We start from the raw sequence: 24,206 nt of genomic DNA, 5'->3' as shown, positions 1-24,206 counted from the left end.
CACTCAAAATATAGAAAATTTGTGAGGTCATATCTACACGAATTTATGTATAGAAATCATTTTAGAGATGAACATTTTTAACTTTATTTTTTATTCGTGTTCATCATTTATCTTTTAGGTATGCAGAAGCTGGCATATACGAATGTCATATTATGGATGCGCGCGCAGCATTCCATCAAATGTCAAACTGCGAATGAGCATGTGTGCGTGTGCGTGCAATGTAGTGCTGCCAACTTAATAATATCGAGCGCTAATCGTCACTTTTACCATTTTTTTAATGCAAATTTGTAAAAAATCGTATTTCAATTGAAATCATAATCTAAACGTAAGCTTTCAAGCTTTTATGAAAAGGAGAGATTTTTATTGGTTCGAATTTTTGATAGCAATTTTGATTTTATGATAAATTGTGTTACGTAATACATATAAAATCTATCTTTTTCAACATATGTTTTTTTTTTCATTAATTGGTACAAATAAATCGATTCTTAACAATCAGCGTATGCTTATAACATATTACAGCTATTTAAAATTAGCATATAAGTTTTCATATAATCAAAATCCACAAATTAGTATATACACTATTTGCGTTAACACGGTCACTTCGAAAACTATCCATTTCATCATTATTTATAATTTAGAAAGAGATGGCAAGTTTGGGTTTAAGCACCTATTATTAGCCCTAAAACACATGATTTTTAGTAACGGAATAAATATATCGAACGTATTATATATCCGTATTGTGTGCTTTAGAGCTAATAGTAGCGTAAACCTAAACTTGCTATCTTTTTCTAAATTATGAAAAAGGATTAATTGGATAGCTCTCAAACTGACTGTGTTAACGCAACTAAAGTATAGATTAATATCATTAAATTAATTAATGCATAGTATTGGCTTGGGTTTTCTTTGATAATGATGAATTAGTTAGTGCAACTTTGCATAATTCATTGGTTTATAAATAAATTAGACTTTTTTTATTTTTTTGAACTTGATTTTTTTTAACATCTTCTATAATATTTTGTTTTATTTTTTAGATTAAATTAAGACCATCGTCGCTTAACAGGTTACCCCAATGCGCCACGATGGTCGAATATAATTGTTCTAATTTTTTTCTTCGGTACCGTGAGCTTCGCTATACTGAGATTTACTGTACAATGTTTAGTTTTATTATTATCTAGCTAAGTTTTAAGCTTGATTTTAAATTATATACAATATTTAGTTTTATCAACTTTAAAATCTAACTTTAAATAATAAAAAAGGTTTTCTTCTGGAAATATTTAGCTAAGCTGTAAACCTATTTTCAAATTAATTAAAAATATTAAGTAGTTTTTTTATAGATTGAACCATTTTGACTATCATTGAAAATCCCAAATATTAATGTCTAATTTCAATCGTTAAATTTGAAAATAGATTTTAAAAAATCTGAACGAAGCAAAAATAATATTTAAAACCCAAAAAGTTGAGGGTCCGGTATTCGTACACTCGCTAGCTTCTACAATATAATAGTATTTTTTATTGATTGTCTTATTGTATCAAATATATAAAAATATATGTAAGCTAGCAAAAAACTAATTACAGCAGTAGACTATATATCTTATATTTTATATATAATTGCTATAAATCATAGTATATTTATATTGCCCATCACCTAAATTAAAAATCACAATTTCATTGTAGAACCTAAAAGAAAACTTTTAATGAGTTAATTATATAAATTAATTATTGGTTGTCGCAATCAATCCTTAAAAAATATTATAGCAAACGATTTTTGGGTTTATTTCAAAGCAATAGCAATTATACATTTTTAAAATTCATTTTGTTGATGTATAAAAAACACCCTGTTGGAAATTTGTATTCGATATACATAATAATTGAGTTATTTTATTTTTGTGTAAAATTTTACAGTAATAAAAGTTTTTATATTGCTATATAATGTTATATCAATGATCTTAGGTTAAATCTAATGTTCGTTCATTCTCAAACATAACATGACACTAAACGATACATTATTCCACATACATTTTTGCTATCTTCCTCCGTCGCTAGATAAGCCTAATAGCTAGGTGCATTTATATGATATCATATAAAGATTGGCCGCTGGATATTATGTTTTCTGCTCTTACAGCCAAACAGTAAATTGGATTCACCTGGTCGGAAAGCTAGCGAGAAAAGCGTATCGGGAAAGTCGGCGCACATATCGGGAGGCTGTCGTCTCCGGAAATCCGTGTCGTTTCTGGAGCAGGTTAACACAGCCGAAGAGCAGACCGCACACCAGAATGCAATATCCGTAAAAGGCCTTCGAGTCCGCCCCTGCATTCTGCGGTGCCTGTGCCTTTGGCAGTCGACTTGCGGTTTATCCCGAGCCCAAAGCTCGAATGCGAGCTCTTGGGCCGCAAAAAACATGCACCGTCCTGGATTTGAGCGTGGCGAAACTACTTGGGTTTATATGCCTTTGGCACGAATTTTCAGCGTAACGTTTTGGGATTGTGTGTATGTATGTATGTGTGTTTATTGTGTTTGTGATATGTACGAATTTGGTTGCTCTCAACACACAGCGGCTAAATTAATTATGCATAGCGAACGCAAAATGTTGTTACGTCGCATGTGAAATGGGATTATTTTATTGTGGATGAGATTCTGAGAACCATATAAAATTAAAATCATTCCGTGAATTTTGGCTTATTTTCGTAATAAAAAATATCTTTACCTTTCTCCAAATAAAATCTGAGTTGAATGTATTTGGCTTGATATAAGAACAAATATTTTTCAAAAATAGTTATTTTTCAAATAGAATCAAAAGTACTGTTTGGTATACGAAAAATTCTGTTTAATCAAAAGCAAAGTTTATTAATACTATATTTTTTAACAACTGTTTAAAATCTATAGAAAGTCAGTGCAATAATATCCAATGTCATGTTTAATTCGAATACTGTTCATATTTACTTATAAACTCTTTTTATAGAAATAGGTAATCGTGTTCAAAATCTAGCAGTGAGCAAAATTGAAACATAGTTTTATTTAGAGTGTTGCTCTAGTTTATTTTAACTGTAAAGCTACTTTTAAGAAAATAACAAATATAGAGACAGGCACTATACATGTAGCAATAAAAAAAGTTAATGTAAATATCGAGAGATTGAGTAAATTGGATACGTTTTATGAAAAGCAAATATTAACCCACGAAAATCAAGTACTAACTCGCCATACGAAGGTCTATCAATAGAGGAGATAACTCAATGCTAAACAATTGAGTACTAAAAATAAAATTACGAACCACCTGGGTAACATATCCATTTCGAGGCGTTAATCACTCGTAAGCACCGGAAAAACTATCAAACTTGTGTGTAAATAATACGCGATAAGCAATGCATCTATCCTGCATAAAAATCATACTTGTATTACCGATCTTTAAAAATTTCACCTTACGATTTCATTTTTAAGTGCAAACATTTAGTTAGTTGAATAATCAAGCGATGCAATTGGCCACCAACATCCTAATCTGTGAATCGCCATAACTGTCTCGAACAAATAATATAAAATATGTGGTACCTTGTCACATGGGCAAAGGGTCAAAGATTAGCTTAAACAGACGGCATTCAAGACAAACCGCATTGACACGAGAGACATCAGCAGAACGTCCAAAGAGTATCACAAGAATACGACATCACGATGAAAATCCACTAGCACTTAGTTGACAGGATATAACTTGAAACGCCACCGAAGCTTCAATTGTCTATATTTGTTGTAAAGTCACACCCCTTTGGCCTCAGAACCCTCAATCGTTATATATCAACGATGCCAAATATAATTATTATCCCAAATCTACATAAAGATTTTTTCTCAAAGGCTTGCAGTCGCTGATAGTGCCTAGTAATCACGCTTCTCTTTTAATTCGACATATGTATATAGGCGATTTAAGATGCCATAATGTAATCTCTGACATTATTTTTAGAATAACTTAAAGACCCCATATACATAAATAATAACATCACAATGAAGACTTATTTTCTAGTTTTTATCAGTTAAAGATAAAATATATTAAATTGATTTTTCAATGACTTTTATGTATATTTTAGAATAAGATTAAATATATACAGTACATTAACTCGTCTTAATACATCTCGAAAATAAGGGTGTAAGGTCCCCTTACCCCCATTTACCACACATGCGTTCAATTGAATTTACTTGTGTGGGAAGTTTGCTATTTATTTAGAGTTAAAACTACGCTTGAAGAAAGTATGAGATTAGAATGCTTGATTAGTATTTCAGCTTTCTACGCATATTAACGAGCACAATTTATATGTTCTCAGAACTTCTAAATATAGATATACGCATTAAATTACGTTTGTAATATTTTATTAATAATATATATTATATTTATTTAGGACAAGACATATTGTTTGTTTGTTTACACTATACAAATCGACTGTGTTGTACGATAAGGTGTTACATGTATGTACTTATAAACTATCTATAGAATCCTAGATAATGTATGTAGCGTTGATATTCAGGTTGATGTTTGAATTAATGTTGACCTATGGTACACAACTTTAGGGATCGACTTGATACTGCAGTATATAATACTGCATATGATTACGCATAAACCTCAATAACAATTATTGAATCGATACATACATACATTTTAACATAAAATATGGGACTAATTGTTGTAATAAAATACTAATATTTTTGAAATTAATCGAAAACTTTTCTTTTCTTTTCAGGTATGTACATCTTCTATTAATAAACAGCGATATTGCAGAACAGGTATTTTTAAAATAATTAAATTCTAAGTAGCTTATTTAAAACGGATTAACTTTAATCCGTTAATCAAAAACGATAATAACAAAAAAGAACGAGTTTATTTTGTAATACATATTCTTCTTAAATAACCTGCAAGAGTTATTTTTTTACATTTAAACATTTTAAAATTACTTAGTATTAAATTTGATATGGAATTAGTATTTGTAACAAAATAAATCAGTTCTTAAATACATTAAAATATAATTAATCCACTGTTAATAACTTTAAATTGTGAAATTTGATTATGAGATTAAGTTATTGCAGTAATGATATATTTAAGAAGCTAGCTACAAAATGTATTAATTACAAATGCACAATGTTGTTTTTATTTTATAGATTTATATATTATATATAGATTATTTTTAAAGATTCTTAATCAACATTTTAGGATAAAATGAATTTAGTAATCAGCACATAAAATAACATATTGAATATGTATGTTATAAAAATAACCCATTTTATTTGTAGTAGGAAAAAATTTAAGCATTTTTAAGTGAATTTTTTAAGAAATATACATATTGCAATATACAAATGACGCAATTCTAATTTTATTATCAAATTTTTGGAAATTTATTATCTTATCGTATAATTTATTTCTTCATGAAAATCGTACAATTGTAGCATTTTAGACTTTTCTTCGTTTAACTGGAATGGCATTATATCAATGTAAATCTTCAGTTGGTTAATGACACGCGTTATTCCAATACGCTAAAAATATGTCAACACAACCAACAACTACTAAGTAAGTAGTGAGACAGCAGATTGAAATCAAAGCCTGTAAATAAGTTCCATTTATGTCATAAATTATAAACTACTAATTCACTAACTTTTATTTCTCAAACAAGAAAGAAATTAAAAAAAACCACTAATATACATCTAGTATTATAGATATTAGACATCGAATTATACCACTGGATTATTGTGCAGGCTATCACTAAAAGATTAAAGTAACGGTTCGACGTGGAATAAATTATTCCAAAAACCATTTGCGAATTTGTATTCTTTTAGTTCCTTAAATGCGATTAAATAAAAGTTTGAAATACTTAACTAAAAATTATATACGAATACCTTTTTGTATATACATATTTAATTTGTCGTTAAAGTTTTCTTCACCTTTGTTTTTATTTGTTAACGCAAAAAATACCGAATTGTAGGGGGTACTAAACTAAACATTTTGAGTTTATTTGGGTTTTCAATACGGAGTTTCGCCCTTATTTTTTGTTGAAGATTTTAATATTTTTATGAGCATATTTTATATGAAATAAATATTGCTTTACTTTTTGTAATACATATATAGTTTTTTAATTGTTTTGAGAATATATTCTCTCAAACAATAGCTAGTTAAAAATAAATACCTGCATCGCCTAACTGAGTTCAATTATACATTTCTTTTTTCAGTTCACTTTCCGTTAAACGGTCGCATTTTTCTTAACGAGATCGAATCATTATAGTATTTTCAATTGATCGGACTACGCCCCTTTACGGACAATTTGTCGCCGCGTAATTAGTGTTGCCCCTAGCCATTTGGCCGTCCCTTGTGATTGCCTCCTTTCATTATCGCCCCCTCATTAGATAATTCCCCGTATTCTTCCCACAGGACGACAACAAAAAATCTTTTATGAACTTCACGTCGCCTCCGAATAATTTTCCGTCCCGCTTAATTTATTGAAGAGTCTTACCTGCGTGCGAAATGGTCCCCGGCGTAGAACGTGAACAGGACCGCCTCTCTGACAATCGAATCTCTAGGTACTTGGCGATGCTATCAAAATCCGAAATTCGTCACGGAGACGAGGGAATGTAAAACGGAAATGTCTGTTCTCGAATAGAGGATTCGTTTGTGAAATGGCGGTTACCGCCCTTTAACGTGCCGCGAGTAATATAGTTAAAGTATATTTATATATGCATGGCCCTTGAGCGACGCACAAATTGCTTAAATATACATAATGTGTTTAATATTATGTTCGTACATGGGATAAATTTACAATAGAGCTGTGAGAACTCGCAGTGATCGTGTTCAATAAGTTGTATTTTAAAATAAAATATGATCCATGAAATACAATGCACCAGGTAGGTTTGTGTATATTTAGAACATATATTATTTTGTATATATGAATATGATATATGTAAATATACAACTTTTGTATATCTTTAATAATGTATAGTTGTCTAATATAAATGAAAAAAGGTCTGGTGGGCCATATACTTGTGCTATAACTGTACGCATTCATTGCAAGTCGAGTCGATAGTTATTTGTCAATTTAATGAAACAGTACAGAACAAATCAAATGATAAATTCAAATTCAGCGTTTCATTTTAGTAAAAAATATATGTATATCGTACGTATGGGGATAAGAAGCCATACTTTTGTATGTACCTAATAATTAATAAATAATAATGTTTTCATTGGCTAATCATTTTAATCGTCATTACGCTCTGGCATATAAAATACTAATTTTACCGCCTATATCTCGTAAATTTTTATTTTGTATAAATTTCTCACAATTTACATTTATTTTGTATACCTAATTCCTAAGATATTAATTACTTGATTTTCTCTAAGTATTTTTGCGCTCTTATGACGTGCTCTCTTTTGTCAAACGCTCATATGACTGTCTGTGCATTTGACGCACGCTATTTTGTTACAGCGCTACTTTGGTAATCGCTCTTATGACGCAGCGCTCTTTTGTCTTCGCTCATTTGTGAAATTGCCGTATTTTTTATATTAACGAATACATAAGGCTTGCTAAACCGGTCTATTACTAGATTATATAATTCTACTCTAATTAAGATTTGTAAATAATATAATCAATACGCATTGTTTGTATTTAATACTCAATAGCAATTGAATTCGTCTTGGGATTGCTCACATATCAATTTAAATCGATCAATGTGACGCTTATTCCCTCAACAGTCGTGTGTCCGCTTGATCAATATAATTTGATTATGCAACTCTCCGCGGATTTCTGCGAATGGCTAATAAGATACACTTTGTATTATAGTAAAAACTTTATTCAACTTAAAACAATCTTTATAAATGTAAGAACACCATACGTATTCTACTTATGTAAATATGGTGCGTTTATCTCCAATCTTTCTTCATTGTGCTTTGTAAGTAGTGTTCTTTCATTGCGTTATGTTTATTCGCAGGATACAATTTACGTTAATTATTATTATCAAAGTAATAATAAATCTTTCACATTGCTTTTGTTTTAGGATTTTATTTTTATCGTCGTTTATATTTGCATACTGTGCGGTCGAGTTAAATATTCAATTAAAACAGAGCCGCACAAAGCGCTGCGTCGTTTCGTCCCCTACTTTGCTAATTTTGTATGTTACAAATGAAAGATTTTCAGCGTTGGAATCGCGAAATACTGATGATTCATTGTTCTCAGAAACTTTGTGCCGCACAACAAAAGCTATGCGGATTTTCACACTCTCCCTAATTTTCTATTGTGTCGGAGTTACGGCGAAACGGAAAACCCGACCTGGGTGACACTTTAACTCGGATTCGTTTTTTCATCATCGAATATATCTACATGTTCATTTTAAACCAATCGATGAAAGTTTTCAAAGTAAAAATTATAAAACGCAACGTCAGCTAAGGGATTTTGCGTCGTAACATAAAAGATAAATACAAAGCATGTTTAACTTTTGCCATTCGCCCTTCGTAGATCGAAATTGGAACCACAACGTTGTCAGCTAAAATAAAGGAACGCAATTAACGGAGGCGTTGTTGTTGTTTGACGTTATTAAAAACGATGTAATCGTATTGTTGGAGACGAAGAATTAAAGCCGCCAAGGTTTTCTTAAAATTGTATATTCTCGGTTGTAATTAACCTAGAAGTGAACAATGAAGTTTAAAAATTAAATATTATTAGTTTCATTAAGCTTTTATTAAACTTTATGATAGTTTGTTATATGTCAGAATCAGGTGATTTTTAGCGCTGAAATGAACACTAAAAATTTTAATATCTATATATTACAATGAATATTTTTAACATAATATTAATAATCAACATTAGGAATTTAAATGGAATTTTGATCAATTAATATTTCACGCGTTTCAGTAAGTTTCACGTGAATATGTATAGTAACTAGTCATGTTTAATTATGTACCAAATACCTCACGATATTTTAAATGATTGAAGTTTAATTTTAGTGTTCAACTTTATACACTAAATAATCATAGTCGATCATAATTTCTACTATAATATTGCATAGTTTTATCCGAATCGCGCACTTCTCGAAAGCACGCGTGTAAATAATAATCATTTTAATTAATATTGTTGCCGCCTTACCGTTTGGCGAGGGTGGCTAATAAAATTTTCTTTATTCGCCAGACGCGGCTCAGTAGCAGGCCATATCGTAGCCCGGGGGCCCCGCATTTCACACGGGCCCCATAATTACAATATTTCATTGTGCTCGCGCCGCGTCTATATAATGCAACGCCGCCTTCGAATGCGGAAAATACGGATACGGCGGAAAACTTTAAAAATAATTCAAGACCTAGTGTCACGTGGCTAACGGCTGTTTTTAATAAAGAAATTCTTCGGAGCTGTTGGAATTTTTATGCAACATTCTTTTGTAATTTGTACCTCGAGAGACTCGTCTCTGAAGTTAAACAACGATTGGAAATGTTCCAAAAGGTTCAGCCACTCGATAGAAATTCATCATTCATTACCCCCATGGCTATATTTGTAGCTAATTACTTTTATATTAAAATATTTGTAACGAATTTATACCATATAATAAATTTATATTATGGTTAAATTAAATACAGAGAAGCATATAAGTCTTATTAAAAAACAAATTTATATTTGTCTATCTATTTTATTAAAAATATACGATAGATTTCTAGAAACCTGTAATTTTTTAATTTATTTATGTTTATTTTACGTTAAAACTACATTTTTAAACGTAATACCCATTAAGATCTATGTACAATTCATTACGGAAAACAAGCTTTTCTAGACCCTCTTCTAAGACATTTTGCACTATACTATAAAAGTAGTTTAGAGATACACAACCTTTTTAACACTTAGTTAAGTACATAAATAAATATTTATTTTAACACAAAGCAGATATAAACTACTTTTAACCACGTGTCTTTCACATCAATATCTTCGACTTCGTGCCAAAAATAATTGGTTAACATGCGCCTATATCTCTCACCGTTGACTGTTACAGTCAGATCTTCATCGTTTTCATAAAAGTAATGCGTAATTACTCCACCTGACCACAAAGCTCTCTTGTAAATCACATGAAGATATGTGGCAATTTTGCTAATTAACATACCCAGAGAGGTAGACATGTGCCTCATCAGGAAAAAATATTTTCTTTGAAAAGCAGCAATTTCCTGCTTCTCTAACAGTTAATCTGCGTAAATTATTCGTTATCCATGGTCTTCAGTTCTTGTATTATCTGAATTAGGACGATAAACTTTACCATAATATTTTCGTAAATTTTGATTCATACATATTTGTTATTTTTGTAGAACAATTTAATAATTTTAACACGGTAGTTAAGCGAAGCAATATTGCAAATGTGTTGTTGCAAACGCGTGATTATTGACAGCTGTCTGATTTACAGTGCTGCCAACATAGAAAACTCGAATTGGTTTAACCTCTATGAAAATGGCAAGTACTTAATAAATAATAATAAATTTTGGTATTTGTTAGCACGGTGCCACGCTTAAATTTGACAATTGCGAAACGTCTATTTGCTGTTCAAACCCAAACCTAATCAAAACGAATATAACAAGAGTATAATAGTTGATTTGTGATATAGTATAGAGTATATTAGTTAGTTTGAACTGCAGGGAGTAAAAACTAGTAGTTTTTAAGCGTGGCACTGTGCTAATTAACAAGTATTTATAGTTCGTTTCATTTAACATAGTCAAACTTAATTAACGTATCGCTGAGTTTTTAATAGTACAATTATCAAAGACAAAATTTTTAATCTATTTATATTTCTTTTACTCCATTTTTATCTCGCTTAATAATAAATTGTAACGTAGCAATGCCCATATATTTTTTTAATTTCGCCAAAATATTCAGGTATCTCGTGCTATTTTAGAAATTCGAATAAAAAGTTTTAACATAAAACAACTTAAAATTAAAATTATTTGATTAAGTAATACAAAAAAATGTACTTTTATAGAATATTTTTACTGATATTATTAAAATGAAAGAAAGATTTTTTTTCTATTTATACCTAGCTATTAAAAACGTTTTAAGATTATGATTTTTATTTGCCATTTAAATTAAATATATGCTACTTATATTTAATATTTGCTATTTATAAAAATAATAACTGCATTTTATTAAAATAGTATAGCAAATTAAAAAAATCAAAACAAGGAAGTACCCTAACGGTTTGGGCCTAACACATAGTCACAAAATCTAACTGCGGCTACAGACAAAGATTCTAAAACGGATTATATTTTATGTAAAAGATATATTTTATATTATAAATATAAAATGCCTTGAACATTTTCGCACAACATTGTTTTTTGAAATAAAAATATTTTAGTACATTTCTCCATCATGAGACAAAAATTATCAAATTACAATGGTGAGCTTTTATTAAATAAATAAAAATATCCAAACGTATCTGTATTCAATTTCTTTGGTTTAGATAGATAGTTTTATTGATATTTTATGGTTTAAAGAAAATTCAAATTAAATAGTTTATAGTAGTTGATCTTGAACATAAATACTTTGAAATGTTCTGCAACAGTATATTATTTAACTGTCTGTGAATTTAAATTTAAAACGAACAATAAAACAAATATATAAACACAAACATTAGCCTCCATGTAAAGCAACAACACTTTTACGATCAACCATACTGTTTGGATGTAAAAGTTTAACGGGGGAAGGCGTCAATTTCGCATCGTGCGCAGGCAGAATTACCGATACCATTTTTACATATAAACGATATTGTGTGTACGTTCACAAGTATCACAGATTATATTAATATATATGTATATATTGCGTGTCATTATTTAAAGGATATGCTGCGTTACGCACTAATTATTACGCGCATGCGCACTAAACGCATATTTATAACTCATCATATGTATTCATTTACTGACCTGGATTAATACGGCAACGTGCAAGTTATGTGTTAGCTCACCGTTGTATTTCATTGCTACTGTAACCGGAACCTGGTTAGTTAATCGGGAGGCTTTTGTGTCGTAACTCCAATATAACTTCTCTAGAAGCTAGTGTTCTAGTATGCTATATTAAAAGTTATTACTCCGCCTGCACCAAATTATTTCTAATCTATTGTCATGCAGGAGACTAACTTGAACTCGAATGAACGTATGCACATTTATGTAAATCAACATATGCTTTATTTTTATGCTGTGAAGTATATACATATAGGTTTATGTTATAAAGGTATGAATAAAAAAAAAGCACCTTGAATCTTAGCATTGAAAACAAGTGCACTTACCGTGCAATAATCTCAATCTGCATTCAGATATGCTGCGATGCGAATAGTGAAGTAGAATTGAATCGTTCATATGTAATGGAAAATTCGGGTGGAAGGCTTGAAATTTCGTACGAGATTGCGGTGCTGTCTGAATACAAAATCGGCGTTGAAAATAAAATGCCATTAACTTTGATGTATTACTTATATAATGTAGAAAAAACGAGCATATAACTTTGTGTGGCATTTAAATTGTGACTTTATAAAAATTGAGTTTCGATCGACCTTTTTCTATATATTATATTTTTTCAACGAGTTGATAGAATAAATTATTTTTACTCGCTTTATCTACAGCAAAGGCTTAGTCTTTTTTACAAAAGCTTGATTGAAATATTTTTTTTAATAAAACTCTAAATGACATTTTTTATATGTGTATATAAGTATAGTTTCATTGATGTTTTATAATTTTTATTTTTATTAATAATTATTTTTTGCTTATTATTGGTTATAAATTAATTGTGTAAATGTAAATTTATGTCAACGTACTATAAAATTTGACACTATCATCTAAATCTCATTTATTATATTATATATGATAGTGTAGTGCTGTTTTTTTACATAGAAACATCAATTTTTTAATACTATAACTGTAATAATAATATTTTAAAATGCTACGGATTATTTTATGTTGAATAGAAAATTATTTAATATGCTCGTATATGATAAACTGTTGTTGTTGAAGTGAATATTTCTAAAAAAAATTTTGGAAAAATTTTTGTAATTCAAACTTTTAAAATTTTGCCTTACTTACATACTTTGTTAAAAAAGTGTTTTATGTATGTACATCACTGATAATACTGCAAGGACGTAGATTAAACTTTTCTCAAAAGTTGTGTTCTAAAGTCAAAAGTTCATCAATTTACTTCGTTTTAACGCATCGGGGTAATGTTTAATGGGTTAAACCAAAGTAAAATGAAACGATTACGCCTAGGGTTAAAATAGAAATTTGTGTTTTGACATCATCTGAATTTTTTTAGTATTATTTATTTTATAAAATTATGATTTTTGTTCTTATTTTAATGTATATAGTCTACTACTTTAATATATCACGACATAGCAGTGGTATAAGTCGGGGACTATTTATTAAAATACTTGGGTTCTTAACCCATATGAATTCTATTTTTGTTAAATTTCTATCGTGTGCATTATTAGTGCGTAGTAATTATTATTTTTATAATTACAATTCTTAACGATTATTACAGATTAGGTTTACCTAGACTTTTTTATCTTGTATTGTGAATAAATACATAATTTAAATATAATTAAACTATACAGGCGGCCCTCGACTTTCGCACATAATTGGTTCCTGAAAATGTGTGCGAAAGTTGAATGTACGAAAGTCGAGGGAAGTAAAAAAAATTGAAATTGTGTGTATTTTAAAATATTTATTTATCAAGTAAATATAAGATGTTTAAGAGGCGTTTAAGAGACACGTTAAGGTAGGGTTTGCGGGTGTTTCCTTTGAAAAGTTATCAAGAGTCAACTGTTTTCCACTACTCTTTTTCTTTTCTTCATATAGTATTTTATAACATGCTATGTTTTTATTGATCGCCCTACGCACTTGAGATATGCGTTCTCCATTGGGATCACAATTATCCATAATATTTAAAAATTTGTCAAGGTGCGTGAAGGTTTCATTCATATTTTTCATTGTTAAAGAGTTTTCCAAAATAAACCTGTCTCATCTACATTAAATATTTGGTTAGAGGAATATTCTCCATCTTCAATAATTTTGGATAATTAGGAAATAAATTATTTTGCAGCATCTTTTATCGCATCAGCTGATTCTCCAGTAAATTGAATATTATGAAAAGAATACCTCATTTTAAAATTGTAAAACTAACCGTTACATATTGCTTGAAAAACCGTGTTAAAATCTTTTTTTAATCTATCCTTCCAATCTTTGTGCAAACTAAGAGCTTTTGCTTGAATAATTGAAATACTCAGAGGGAAGTTGGTCATCGACCCACGATGACAAAGATTTTCCATTTCATCCATGTTTTTTTGGAAACATATCTTTAAAGATTGCGGAAATATATCTTTATTTTCCACAATTTTGAACGTATTTCTTAATTATATTTTTATTTTGCAAAATTTAACATATCGTAGACCTGTTTGTATCATACGAATGTCCGATTGAAGCAAAAGATTCACCGCTATCAGAACGTCTAATAATTTACATCCTTGTCTCGAATCGTGTGAAGTTTATGAGTCCTTGATTTATTTTTGTTCGTATCAACACAAGTTTTTCCACTCGTTTCTCACTCGTGTTTATATTTAATTATTTTTTTTTACAAAAAAAATTAAATTTAAAAAAATTGTTTTTTTTTTAAATGTGCGAAATAGCGAATTGTGCGAAAGTCGAGTGCCGCCTGTATATCGGATATAATATATAATTGAACATGGGACGCGAATAACGTAAGTCTGAATGGAAATTTTGATTTTGCCAAAATATCTAATGGCAAATGAAAAATTATTTAATATAAAAAAATGTAACGTTTTTAACTTCCAATTCGTTGTTTTCTAAAAAATTTTTATCGTTTTTAAATATTTTTTGTCGAATATTTTTATCAAATCTTTTTAAACACCATCATCATATTTAATTTTAAAATTATGTATTAGTAGATAAGTTTTCGACAAACGTTATAAATGCTCCATAAGTACTTTCCGTTATACAGTGGAACAACGTTACATCATAATTTACGTTATTCCACAATTGAAAATGTTCATTCTTGACAAAATCAAATATCGTGTTACATAGTAGATACTAGTAAAGTATGAAAAACTTTCTGATGAATAAACGATAAAAAATATTATAAAAATCCAAAAATGAATTATTTACATATTCGCGTCGCATATTCAATTAATAAAATATATTTTACTGATTTACATATTATGATTTCAGTCTGATATCTTTCTACTTGCTTAGTGGTTGTTAATTGTGTTTATCCTATTGTATCGCGTCAGGATTATGTTTCATGTCATGTTTCAACAGAAGACTTACAATAAATAAATAAATGTCTTTTGTATACGTTAGGCTTTTATTGACGTCGATGTTCAGTCGATCATTTTTACAGTAAAACGTGACGCTTGGATCTTATATTTATTTTTTATTTGTAATATTTTTTTATTTTTTTGCAAGCATACTTAATTTATATTTTGTATATGTTTTCTCTCTACAATGCTACAAATTCTTATAAATATTCATCGATCGCTATACAATATATCAAAGTTTTAGTACTTATTCACCTACTAATAATTAATGGCCGAGATTGCGTTTTTATTAGGCGTTTGATATTCAACTCTACTTTTCAGAGTTCCTTATTATGATCTCGGCAATTCGCAGTATTCCACTGTTTGCTGAGACATATCTTTAAATTCGCTATCTGATTTTCATATCAGAGATGCTGAACATGCTTTGCGCTATCAGCGGGGGTGGATCGTAACCCCCTACGGCTGCCCCCGAGGGGATCTTTTTGTTTCTTATCGTTTTGCGGCATACGTTGTTGGCGACGTTCCCTGCCACGACACAAAAATACGATTCTTTATATTCGAATCGAACACGTCTTACCGCCAAAGTATTATTTATTTTTCATACAGATCATAAATAATGATCATCGGGTGAAAAGCGGGATTCGATATCCAAGTGAAGATTGCTTCCGAAGTGGCGAAAGGATGGCTTCCGTTTTATACAAATGAAATTTTGTTTTTTAGAGGGAGGTGCATTTTTCACGTACGTATATTTAATGCGAAAGACGGTTATTGCTCCTTTATTATAAATCGCGTATAAATCAATATAATTATATGATTTATTACCTATATATTAGCTGTCTCACTCAACATTGCGTAAAGCCAACCACTAAGGCATAATATAATTAGAAATATATAGGGCGTGTATTGAAATGCACATTTATGTGCGTATTGTTAAGCAATAGTATATTTCGATGTCATTCTATAATGAAATATAGATTCAAAACAGTAGATATAAAATTAATCATTTATTAAATGATTAATATGTCTACATTTTGAATTTTTCAGTCTAGAAATTGTTGTATCGATCGAAATAAATGATAGTCGGTAAAAGCAGGGTCTGAATGAAGGAGTGGATATGATAAAATCTAATGCTTGCACTACACTCTCTGGAAGTTGTCCGAACCGAAGTTCAAATGAGGTCGCCGACTTCCGAGTAGCGGCCACACTGCCAAAAATTGCATATGCCATCCGGACGGCGTCCGTGAATGTCGTTTGCACGGCGGCTGCTGTCACGTACAGCTGGCATATTTGCGCGCAATCGAAAAATGTGCCAAATAATCGCAATTTTTAAATTGTCATAATATTAAAATTACGCTACTGATAATTGTAAAAGTTTGTGTGGGCACTCACCAATACAATATCAATGAAAACTTTTTATTTACGCAAAATCTTTGTCGGCTTTTGCAACATGCCATAAGGCATAAAAATGATACTTCAGAATACGAACACAACATCTGTGACTATTCTAGAATTTGTCGCCATCGATTCTAAATAAGAATTCGTTATGGTGTGACATTTATATAAACCGATCTAGGAAAATACATAAGGATATTCGAAACGATTTTTTTTAACAAAATCAAGTACCACTAATTATTTTTTAATTATTTTCTTTTATAAGAAAAAAGATATATTAACGACATCTGTCAGAAGAATATACTATCAAAAATATAATTAATCCCTTTTGGTGTCCTAAAATATTCAAAGATGTCAGTAAGAGTCCGTTGAAGTCCCCGATAATCATATGCTATTATAACTTGACCACGTGACTACGATGCAGCGCTCGACATGCGTGTTGACCATAGGACGCCTACGCGTATACTGAAATTAAACCGAGTTACTTGTTCTATTTCAGTTTGCAAAAAACCATATCATTATCTTTCTCACTGTCGTCACTTAACACGCGAGAGAGCGAAAGGGGAAGTATCTCACTGCTCTCGCTCGAAAGAGCAGCTCCGACTTTGGTTCCTTTGACTTTGGTCTGTTTGCCGACAATGTTCGGAAGCGCTCGAAGCTGGCCAAGTCGACCGAAGTAACCCACTATATTCTCCGTCCTTGGCCAAGCTTGGCAAACTTCCAGAGAGTGTAGTGCAGGCATAAAGTTCCTTGATTTTATCGAGAGTTAATTTCGATTCTTGATGTTCTCAAACTAAGGATTTTTTTATTTCGATTCCCGTTTATCTTACATTTTAATCCATAACCACAGTAAATCATAATATTTTTTATAAACGCAGGTAAGTATTTAATAATAAATTGTCAAAGACAATCTGACACAACTTCCTTTATTTATTAGATTTTTGACAGATTAGATTAACATTATTATATTATATTAACAAAATCTATAATAATATATTTTATTTGTGTTAAATTGTATGTACTATGTATTTACATATATAATTTTAAACTTATAAATAATAATAAATAATTTAAACAAAAATACTAAAAATTTTATAGTAGCCTTCTTATTCATACTGCAATTGTTAATTTTACCTAAAAAGAATGTCAATTGACTAAATAATAAAAACGGACTGATTTGAATTTGTAGAGATAAAAAAAAATCAGTTTCATTTTTTAACCCTCTTTCACTTTCTACAACTTCTTATTGACTATACTATATTTGCGTTAACACAGCAGTTAGTCACAGTCATTATTCATAATTGAGAAAGAGATGGCAAGCTAAACTGTTAAATATCGTTTAAAAAAATATTTTACATTTATTTATTAAACTCGATCACGTGTTTTCACAAAAATTCCGGCCACGTGTAAATATTCTTAAATTTTTAACAGACGTAACACTTTGCTAGTGCTGCCACTTCTTAACAGTGTCAGCGGTGATACCAGCTGAAAAATAATGAAGAAATGAGTATTAAAATTGTCGCGACCTCTGTGTTCGACGGACGTGTGTTGATCGAAGTGAACTGTACAACAATAATTCTTTTAACATAGTAAATAAATAATTGAATAAGTAATTTAAAGTGAATAACCAAATTAAAACAAATAAATACCATGTGATTAGTACTTTACAAAAAATGGCAGAAGATATAATATCAGTGTTAAAAAAAAATATAAAAGAATGTTTAATTACAAATGTAATTACGAAGGACCAAAAAATAACTATTATGGACTGTTTTGATGAAATCGCAAATCTATATAAGGAATCTGTAAATAAAACATCTCTATTCGATTCCACTTTTAAAACTATAAAGGATGATATAACGGAAATTAAAAATAAAATAAATATTGGAAGAAAGGAAGAAAACACTTATGCAGCAATCACTAATAATAAAGCTGATCTTAAAATATCAGCAATAAAAAGAAGGATCCCAACTTTACTAATTTATCCAAAAGATAAAACCAATATTAAAACATCGCAAGATATCAAATCGACGCTACAATTAACTATAAAACCATCAAAAGATGGTATTAAAATTAATAAAATTACAAATATAAAAAATGGAGGAATTGCGGTTGAAACGGAAGACATCGATAAATGTTTTAAATTAATTAATCAAAATGAAAAAATAAATAACAAAATTGAGGCTATTATACCAAAAAAAAAATTACCTAAAGTAATTTTTAAATTTGTACCACGGACAATAAGCAATGAAGATTTTGTAGAAACAATAAAAGAATTAATGCCAAACATAACGGGAGAAAAATGGTTATTTAGCCATTATGCAGGGTCAAGAACTGGTCCCTGTCACAGAATATTCACAATCAATCCGGCAGATAGACATATTCTTATTAAAAATGAAAGAATATTTATAGAATGGACTTCATGCCGTGTAGAAGATTTTATTAGTGTAACAATATGCTCAAAATGCGGCGAATATGGACATACAGCAAAATACTGTAAAGAAGAACGCTCAACTTGTCATCATTGTGCTGAACAAGGACACAGTGCACGGGACTGCCCTCAAATAAACTCTCCACAAGTATGTTCAAATTGTTTCAAGAAAAATATGGTTAGTGATCATAAATCAAAACATGTCGAATGTCCGATATATAATATATATTTGAAAAAGTATCTAAATTCTATAGATTATGGCTGCTAAATGTCTTAAAACGGATTTTAATTATAATATGGATATATATAGTACTGAATGTAAGTTAAATGATATAACTGAATTCACTATCAATGATACATTTCTTCGCATAGCTTATCTCAATGCACGTAGTATTAAAAACAAAATTGAAGATATTTTATACATAATTAAGAAATTAAACATTCATATTATGGCGATTACGGAGACATGGATCAATGATGGTGAAGAATATTTTTATAATATAGAAGGTTATCGATCTGTATTTGTAACAAGATTGAAAAGGGGCGGTGGAGTTTGTTTTTATATAAAAAATAATATTAATTATAAAATTATTAATGAAGACAATAATAACGTATTCTCTACCCTTGGAATCAAGATCACAGGAATAGACAGATCGCCATTGAATATCTATGTTGTTTATGGGGCTCCAAATTGTATACATAATGATTTTTTAGAATTATTAAAAAATAAGTTAAAATTTATAAAGGGGAAAAGTATAATTTTAGGAGATTTCAACATAGACATAACTAAAAATACATACAACGTTAATAAATACATAACAATGATACAATCATTTAATTTTAACATTGTAAACCAATACTATACTAGAATTACCTCGAATACTAATTCATTAATAGATCACATATTATCAAACTCTAATTTAATAGGAAAAATTTATAATATAAATAATTCTATAAGTGATCATAATCTACTACTTATAGAATGCATAAATAACATGAAAAATATATCAAATAATAGAGTACCAATTAAAGAGAATTATATAATTAAATATAGACAACTTTATAACATAATAAAATCTTCTAAATTTAAATTATTAGAAAACGTAAATGAAGATTTCAATAATTTTATAGATAAAATTAAAATTGCTACAAACAAAAGTAAATACAAAATCGCTAACAAAAGTTCAGATAACAAAGAATTAGCAAACGTTCCATGGTTTAATGAACATTTAAATAACCTAATCAAAAATAGAAATATTTGTCATCACAAATGGAAGTTACAACCAAGTATTATCTTAGCCCAAAAAAAAAATCTAGCTAGAAATGCTGTAACTGCTTATAGAAGAAAATTAAAAGTAGAATATTATAATAAAATATTTAGTAATGATAATAATAATCAATTTAAAATATGGAAAAATATTAAAACAATTATAAAAAATACTTCAGAAACAAAGAATGAAAAAAATGTTACCTTAAAAATTGATGGAGAATTAATTATAGATAAAAAAAGAATAGCCAATGAATTTAATACACATTTCATCTTAATTGGAACATTTTTATCAGATCTAATTAAAATTAACATTGATGACACAAACACTATCACAAGTATGGCTCAAGTTGACAGATCTATGTATTTTCACAAAATTAAATTAGAAGAAGTCATAATGTATACAAACAAATTAAAAAATAACTCAGCACCTGGTATTGAGGGTATTACAGTCAAAACAATTAAATCAATTAACAGTCTTATTGCTCCGATATTAACAAAATTATTCAATAAATGTTTAAAAGAGGAAAGATTCCCTGAGTCCCTAAAAATTGCAAAAATAATTCCAATATATAAAGATGATGATAAAAATAACACTAATAATTATCGCCCTATATCTATTCTACCAATCATATCAAAAATATTTGAATCAATTATAGCTAATAGAATTAATGAATTTTTAAAAAGTATACATTTTTTATCTCATTTACAATATAGATTTAGAAGCAAATCCAATACAAAATACGCTGCTTTTGATTTAATTAATGAAATACAACAACACCTTAATGATAAAAATAAAACTTCAGCAATATTTATAGATTTAAAAAAAGCTTTTGATACAGTAGATCATAACATATTATTAAAGAAATTAAACCATATTGGAATAGTTGGACCAACACTAAATTTATTAAGAAGCTATTTAAATAATAGACAACAAGTAGTAGTAATAAATGGTATCCAAAGTGAATATGAGGTGGTCAAATGTGGAATTCCACAGGGTTCTATTTTAGGTCCATTACTATTTAATTTGTACATTAATGATTTAACTCTATGTAAACTTACAGGAAGGATTCAACTGTATGCTGATGATACAGTGTTAATATATAACTCTAAAACATATAAAGACATGCAAAACAACATGCAGAATGATTTGATCCATATTAATGAATGGATGAGACTAAACAAATTAACAATTAATGAAAAAAAAACAAATTATATGATATTTAATGATGATTTTAATATTTCTCTTAATGTAAATAACTCTCTAATTACAAAAAGTGATAATATAAGATTCTTAGGTCTGCTGTTAGATAAAAATTTAAATTTTTATAATCATATTGATTATATAATAAAAAAAATTTTACCAATGTCAAAAATTTTATACAGGTTTCAAAATATTTTATCATATAAAACTAGATTAAGCATTTATTTTTCACACATTCATAGTCATCTAACATATATGTCTTGCGTCTGGGGGTTTACAAGTAAGTTTAAAATTAAATCACTTCAGGTGATTCAAAATAGTGCCATAAAAAATTTATTGAATTTACCGTTTGACACTCACACTAAAGACATATATATAAAAACAAAAATATTACCTATAACTATCCTTCCAAAATATGAATTAATAAAGATAACAAAAAAAATGTTAGAGGGAAAATCAATTATAAATACTAAATTTAAAATTAGAAAAAATCAACACAAATATGAAATTAGATCTGCATATGATCTACACATCCCTCAACCATTTTCAGTAAAGTTTGGAACAAATTCTCTAAAATATATAGCTTTTAAAACATATAATGATCTACCAACATCAATCAAAAATAACTTTAAAGAAATTAAAAATTATTTTTTAAAAAAATTCATAGAACTTTAAAAAAAAAAAAAATAAAAAAAAAAAAAAAAAATGTGTATATATGTTTATGTTTGTTTATTTATATGTATATATGCATATGTATGGATGTATGTATATGTGTATGTAGACATAAAACTGTAAAATAAATGTAACCGTAGAATGAGTAATCTTATACTCATGCGGAATTATGTTAATAAATAAAAAAAAAAAAAAAAAAAAAAAGTTATTTAAAAAAAGAGGCAATGTAAACATAAAACCACAAAATATTGGTACTGTCCTTATTAATTTGACAACCCACTGTATATGCTATGAAATATAGAAACTCCGTTATTGGATATTATTTAAAACATCTTTAACTTGCAAAATTAAGTTTACAATGCAGTTAATAAAAAATATCTTGTTGTAATTTAAGGCTGTTTTATTTTCGATAGAAAGTGTTTTTTTCTATTCATGCAGCATAAAATATGTTTATAATTCGCAGTGTTATCAATCTTATATTTTCTATATATTTTTTTAAAATAAAATGCTAATTAAAATTCACAAAGCAAAAGTACGTAAAAATAACACTGGCTAGTAAATTTTTCACAACTACTGCAGTCATAAATTAGCAACGTAGGAATGTGTTATCCTTCGCTCTCATGCATTGTGTAAAATGTAACATAGCTGAATATAATTAGGATTTTTTAATTTCAAGGTTGTGATGCATTGTATTATTTTATATTATAAAACACGTCTTGCTTATGCTTGAGGTGTAATGCATAGCGTGGAGTGACACAAAAAACTTTTCACTCTATTTACATAGATCAGACTGGAAAATAATGTAAATATGATGCTTATGTATGCATACGTAATACAACTTTTGCTTTATGATGATAAAACATTTGAGAACGTCTGCTCATCCAAGATTCATAAGAATGGTGTTGCGAAGACTGGTTGTGGGAACGAGCAAAAGTTCCCGGAGGAATTTTCGAATGTGCTATTACATCCTGTTCCAACATGCCTCCTCTATTCATGCCTTAGTATAAATTATATGATATAATATCTGTTGGTGACGAGCCTTATGGTATTAATTAAATATTTTGGTACGAATGTACAAATGTTACGTTATATTTATAACACAGGATAAACTATCAATATTTTGTTAGCGTTACAGAAAAAAATAAAAGGCACGAGAAAGTTAATTTAAATCCTTTTATATTGCAATATAGTTAAAATAATATTATTAATTTATTTGCAATTAATGAGGAACGTGTTATTTTTGCCGTGTATTTAGCGCACATTAAAAAGTCCTTCAAAAAAAGCATTGGGTAAACTGTCTTGTAATCAGACTCGAATTTTGCGCTGCATATAAAGTATAAAATGATTTATTCATTTTTGTATGCTGCACTTAACACGACCTAGAGTCGAAAGAAATGAATACTTACGGCGCAATACAAACTAAATGCTATGTATATTATATAACTGAATTTTAACAATGTACAACCTTTTAAAAACACCTTTTGTACTAAGTCTATCTACTTTGTAAATATAAAATAATTGACATCGCTCTAGAAAGTCTTTTATCTCTCGTGAAGGTGAAACTTTTTTCATATAAAAAAGAAGCAAAGGTAAGCTCCTTAAATAACTTTTCCTTATAAACAAAATTACGTACTATGTACAAAAAAATTCTCTTTTGAAAGATATGAATTATCGTTCGCGTATAAAAACATCCACTCGACTCAGCTGCAGAATGAATGCCTCCACGCGCGTTTTTTACATTTATTTTTTAAAAACGAACTTTCTGCACTTACCATAGCAACCGCAGTAAGTCGTCCGCTTTATTCGCATTCGGTTATTTTCAGTCGGAAAAAAAGTTCTGCGGTGCTCGCAAAATATGCGAATACATTTGCAGAAATTCAATCTTGATCTGTATTTGAGCGTGCCCGAAAACAAATTCGATTTTGGCACAATTCTAGATAATGCCGTTGTCTAGA

The 24,206-nt window shown here is 29.0% G+C and overlaps 1 protein-coding gene across 7 annotated transcripts in view; it reads left to right on the top strand.

Moving 5' to 3' along the window:
* CASK (peripheral plasma membrane protein CASK) overlaps positions 1–24,206 on the top strand; it is a 569,337-nt gene that overhangs the window by 208,692 nt on the left and 336,439 nt on the right. The window lies entirely within an intron of this gene.

The sequence above is a fragment of the Plectrocnemia conspersa genome, unplaced genomic scaffold (genome assembly GCF_051122295.1).
Source record: "Plectrocnemia conspersa isolate PC_06_02 unplaced genomic scaffold, ASM5112229v1 ptg000001l, whole genome shotgun sequence".
NCBI classification, from domain to species: Eukaryota; Metazoa; Arthropoda; class Insecta; order Trichoptera; family Polycentropodidae; genus Plectrocnemia; species Plectrocnemia conspersa.
Note: the sequence above shows the minus strand (reverse complement) of the source record. Positions and strands in the feature narration are given on the sequence as shown.